The 6,276-nt window shown below is 36.2% G+C and overlaps 1 pseudogene; it reads right to left on the minus strand.

The window, feature by feature from the left end:
* Positions 1-3,185: 3,185 nt before the first annotated feature.
* LOC102819556 lies at positions 3,186-3,796 on the minus strand (annotated as a pseudogene).
* Between the last annotated feature and the right edge of the window lie 2,480 nt (positions 3,797-6,276).

Genomic DNA, 6,276 nt, shown 5'->3' on the forward strand with positions numbered 1-6,276 from the left:
ATCTGTTCTTCAGATGATCTCTAAATTCAGGAGGGATAAATTCAAGATCATATTTTGGCTCTCGTAGATTTGTTTTCATTTTCTTCAGTTTAATTTGAATTTGCATATCAGCAATTGATGGTCTGTTCTACAGTCTGCCCCTGGCCTTGTCTTCACTGATGATATGGAGCTTTTCCATCTTCTCTTTCAACAGATGTAGTCTATCTGATTTCTGTGTGTTCCATCTGGTGAGGTCCATGTGTATAGTCATCTGTTACGCCGTCTAAAGAAGGTATTTGAAATAAACAAATCATTTGTCTTGCAGAAATCTATCATCAACTGCTCACTATTAAATCAAAAGAATATCCTACCCCATTTCCTTTTGCCAGACCCATCTAGACAAAATAGAAACTACTCAGTGGGGATTAAACCTTCCCTCACACATTCTGAAACTAAACTTCCCATTGCAAACTCTTCTTTCTCTCATCTCAAGGTCAACAGGAGTGTATGGAACATGGTTGAACTCAGCCCATACCTTCATTACAGACTTTCCCCCACTTCCACTCACATGTAGATCATTGCCAGCTAGCTTACATGCCTTCTCTTGTGTTCCCTTTGAATTTCATTCTTGGAGGGGGTTTCTTCTGAAAGAACCTGATTGCTTGCATTGATGGCTCCCTGGAGAAGAGCTTGCTTGTTTATGAAAAGACTGCTGGGTTTTGTTCTTTTGTTCTTTTTTTTTTTTTTCTGCTGGTCTATTTTTTTAAGGACATACCTTATATTCCTTTAGACACTCCTGGTTGGTCTACATGTCCATTAAAGTAGAAATGTCCCACCTCAGTAGGTTCTGGATGGGGCTCAGGATTCCACTTAAGGTCCTATACACTACAAAGGCTCTGCATGAAATATATTTCACTGGTCAAGTTCTAGACCCCGTTTTAGGTATTCTAATGAGTTATAGACTGAAGAAAGGCTTACAAGCTTCATGTTTCCCAATATGTCTTTCTATGCCACTTAAGTGTCTATTGTACAACAGTAGATAAGGTAAACCAGTATCCATAAGACACAATTAGCCTCTTTTACTCAGATTATGACTTGATCCCTGTATCACAGAATCCTGTGGTTTTAAGGTTGATCATACATCACTATTTACCTCTGTCCCATTTAGCCCATGTAAACCTACCTAACTTTTCCCTTATCTACTTTGTTATTCCATCCTTCTTGTATATTCCATTCTCAAACACAAAAACTATGATGTGTTTATCCTCTAACCTGTGCTTTACCATCCCCTCCCACACAGCCCTAGTAACTAATAAAAAAGAAAAATTTGTTTAGTATGAATCTCTTTTGTTAAGATTTTAGAATAATGGTCTTATGCTATATTTGTCCTTTTGTGACTGATTAATTTCACTCAGCATAATGTCTTCAAGGTTTACTCATGTGATGTAGTAATTTACAGCTTCATTGCTATTTTGAATAGTGCAGCAATGAACATTTGTGTGCCTGTATCTACTAATGTTCTGACTTGGATTTCTTGTGGATATATACCAAGTAAAGGAATTGCTGGATCATATGGTATTTCTATTTCCAATTTTCTGAGGCAGTGCCATACCATTTTCTAGAGTGGTTGAACTGTTTACATTTCCACCAACAATGTAGGATTGTCTCTCAACAGCCTCATGAGCGTTTATTGTCCTCTGTTTCTTTGAACTTCACTGTTATTGCTGGTGTGGGATGATATCTCATTGTTGTTTTGATTTGCAGCTCTCTAATGGCTAATGTTTGTGAACATTTTTTCATTTGTTTGTTGGCTACCAGAATGTCTTCCTTGGCGAGGTGTTTGGTCAAGTCCTATGCCCATTTTTTAATTGGGTTATTTGTCTTTTTCTAGAAGAATTTTTGTAGTTTTCTATAGATTTAAGGTTAGTCCCTTGTCTGATATGTCATTGCAAAAATGTTTTTTTTCTCATTCTGTGGGCTCCCTTTTTACTCTTTTGGTGAAATCTTTTGATGCATTTAAGTTTGCAATTTTTATTATATCCTAATCATCTATTTTGTCTTCTTTTGTTTGTGCAATTCTAGCAATGTTTGATAGTCTTTGTGTGCACTGTATTAGACCCCTTAAATTTGTCTCAATTTTTTCATTGATTTTATCATTCTAGGAGTCACATTTAGGTATTGAACCCATGTTGATTCTTGTTTCAAACCAGTTAAAGCCAATTGATTTTGACAAAGGGCCACAGTACATTGAATGGGGTGGAGATAGTCTCTTAAACAGATGGTGCTGGCAAAACTGGAAATTTATATGCAAAAGATTAAAACAATACCTTTCTCTCACACCATATATATAAACCAACTCAGAATGGGAAAAAATCCTCACTGAATAGTTTTCATTTTGTCTAGATGGCTCTGGTGAAAGGAAATTGGGATAAGACTCTTTTTTTCCCCACATTTTTAAACTCATTATATTTTAGCTTTTAATAGTCTTAAAGGAAAAAACAAAAACAAAACCTACACATTTAATAAGATTTTTAATGTTTCAACTTAGTAATACATTTATTTATACAGGTTCTTAGTAATCAATCTTCATCTTTGCATGTTATTTCATCAACAATCACCTCAGACATGTCTATAACAAGACTGATTTAAAATATTATAACAGGAAACTAAGCCTTCAGGAGCATGTTTATTGTGTTTGAGATGATACATCAGGTGATCTCTGAGCTACAAAAGGTAAAAGGAAATCCTCCCATTACAAACTGACAAAGGTAAAAGGTCAAACATTTTCACAGCAGCATTTATCACATACTCAGAAATAGATCTGGGTTTAATACAAATAACATAAAACCTAGTCATCTATGGATACTTTTATAACTTCATACAGATAATAAATTAGGCTAAAATGAGCTATAATAGTTAGTAGACTTCAGGACCAGTATCCTTAGTATATCACAAAATGCATTTTGATATCACAAAGAAGCAAGACTTGCAAGTAGTCATTTTAAACATAACTAATCTACAGCTTCAAAGTTCTACTCTTGACAGCATTTACCTTTTTAGGGAGTCTCCCAGTCTCCAAAGGATAAAGTCAGAGAGTAGAATCAGTACAACATATACACAGAAGTCTGTATTGTAAAAGCTATAAAGATTTGCAGCACATGAGAAGGTGCCTTCTGCTTCTTCACACTGCATACAAATTATGTGAATTATGTTGCGTATCTCTTGGTCCACTGTCTGGCTATCCTATCATGTTCTGCTCTGTTGGTCTTACTGAGTAGCTATACTTCCAACCAGAGGAGCCACAGGATTGAAATCTGTCAAAAGATAGCAAAACCTTTGAAATAATCAAAGCAGGAATCTAGTTATTTTTAAGGATGTCCAGACAGATGACTCCCTGACTGTTGATATTGCAATGATAAATACTGGCATGGAAAGTAACCTTTGGTGGCTTAAATGGATGATCTTGTGAAAATGTGATAATCCAGAAAAAACACACCACCTTCATATCCAGAAACAGTGGACCAAGTATAATTGATCTCCACTCATATAATTTGTCTCCTTTAGGCCCAGCACTGCAGTTAGGAGGAGGATCAAGGGTGATTTCTGCTAGTTCCTTCTGAATTATTTTAGCACTAGTGGATAACTTAACAGTGGTTTTGCTAGACAGTTTGATGTTTTTCTTCTGCTGGGTGGCAGAAGGTTTTCTTTCTTCTTGTTATTCAGGCTCTGGAGCAGCTGCGTCTCACTGAACTCCATCTGAACTACCACTGCTGGTGCTGGGGTTCTCATCATCTGACCTCTGCCTATCATTGGACATCTTGGTGAACTTATTTCTTGGGAAACTCGGCCGCCTGCCCGGTCCACTCGCACTGGGATAAGAATCTTTTGATTCAATGGTGAATATTTATTATTACTAATTGCAATTTTCACAACTGTAAAGGTAGACATTTTGTAACATAAAGTGGGGAGTAGAGAATCTTACATTCCAGAAACAGAGGACCCTAGGACCATCAAGATAGAAGAGCATGAAGTGAACACCAAACCCTAACCGAAGAAGCAGCAACACCAGAGATGGAAACTACATTGATGGCAGGAGAGATAGAGGTGTTGAGGACTCTGGACTCATGGAAAGAGAAAGGCTGTGTGCTGGTGACCAGAAAGCTGGTTTACAGAATGTGTCCTTGGGTTGTTTAAATGATTATATATGCCTGAGTGATTTTGTGTACATAAAAACAAACAAAGAAGCAAACAAAACAGAAAGAATAGAAGCAAATACTGTTAAATGATGATGCATGGAGGGGATTGTAATTATTGCTACGAAACAAAACACAATAGTATATGTGCAAAACTGATGGTTTCCTATATAAACTATCACTCAGTTCACAATAAAACCTCTAAAAAAGAATGTAACTTGAAGTATAATGCAGTCTATGATAGGTTAATATCCATAAGCACACAAGGAACACTAGTTAATAATACCACTATTATCAAATTACTTACCAACTACTAAAGCCAGTGATCATGAATTTAAAGAATTCTGTCAACTTCTTCACTCTGAAATTCATCAGACATGCAGTCAAAATGTACTGATAATAACTGTCATTTGGAATGCAAATGTTGGAGACATACAGAAAGGACTATAGATAATGATACAATGATGCTAGAGCTTCCATGATAGAGTTTTGCAAGACCAATAATTTATTCATTGCAAATACTTTTTATAAACATCAAAGACAACTATACACATGTACCTCACTTGATGGAATATACTGAAATCAAATTGACTACATTTGTGTGAAGAGATGGTGGAAATGCTCCATATCAATAGCCAAGACAAAGGCTGAGGCAGACTGTGAATAGACAATCAATTTCTCATATGCATGAAGCTGAAGCTGAAGAAAATTAAAACAAGTCCACTAGAGCAAGAATATGACCTTGTACCTAATCCACCTAAAGGTAGAGATCATTTCAAAAATAGATATGATGCATTAGGCACTAATTATCAAAGATTTGTTGGATGACATCAAGAATTTCATGCCAAAAGAAGTGAAAATAATGTTAAGAAGACAAGAAAGAAAGAAAATACTAAAGTGGACAACAGAAGAGATTCTCAAACATGCTCTCCAGTGTATAGATGCTAGAGCAAATGGAAGAAATGAGGAGGCAAAAAACTGAATAGAAAATTCCCAAGGGCACCTAGAAAAGACACAAAGTCAAATATTATAATGAAGTATGCAAAGACCCTAGTTAGAAAACCTAAAGGGAAGAACACACTCAGCATTCCTTGAGCTAGGGGAACTGAAGAAAAAATTCAAACCTAGACTTGCAATTTTGATTCTGTGGGCAAAATGGAGTCCTGGTGTGGAGCTGTGGGTTAATGTACAGGACTACAAAGTCAGTTTGAACTGCAATGACAGTAGTTCAACCTCACCAGCTGCTCCTTGGAAACCCAATACAGGGTTGCTATGGGTTGAAACCGACTCGATGACACTTAAGAGCAACAACATGGACAAAAGACTGAATGATGCAGAAATCATTAAAAGAAGATTGAAAGAATACACACAGTTACTGTACAAAAAGAAATAGCTGATGTTTAATCATTTCAACAAATAGCATATGATCAAGAGCCAATGATATTGAAGGAAGCTATTGAAGGTTCACCAAAGGCACTGACAAAAAATAAAGTGTCAGGTATTAATGGAATACAAATTGAAATATTTCAACAAGCTGATATGGCACTGGAGGCACTGACTCATCTTTGTCAAGAAATTTGGAAGACAGTTTCCTGGCCAACTGATTGGAAGAGATCCAGAATTGTACCCATTCCAAAGAGTGATGACACAAGGGAATGCAGAAATCACTGAATATTATCATCAGTATTTCATTCACGTAAAATATTGCTAAAGGTCTTTCAAAAATGGCTGCAGCAGTACATTGAAAGTGAACTGCAAGATAATGAATCAGATTCCGTTGAGGACATGAAATGAGGGATAACATTGCTGATGTCAGATGGATTCTTGGCTAAAAGCAAAGAATATCAGATAAATGTTTTTGATTGTGTGGATAATGACAAGCTATGGACAACATTGAGAAAAATGAGCATTCTCAACACTTAATTTTGCTTATGAGGAACTTGTATAAAGACAAAGAGAACATTTTCCAAATGGAACAAAGGAACACTGAATGGTTTCACATTATGAAAGGTATGTGTCAGGGCTGAATTGTCTCCCCATGCTTATTCAGTCTGTATGCTGAGTAAACAAATTGATAAACTATTCAACTTCTCAAAAATGTGGC

The sequence above is a fragment of the Chrysochloris asiatica genome, unplaced genomic scaffold (genome assembly GCF_000296735.1).
Source record: "Chrysochloris asiatica unplaced genomic scaffold, ChrAsi1.0 scaffold00153, whole genome shotgun sequence".
Taxonomy (NCBI): Eukaryota; Metazoa; Chordata; class Mammalia; order Afrosoricida; family Chrysochloridae; genus Chrysochloris; species Chrysochloris asiatica.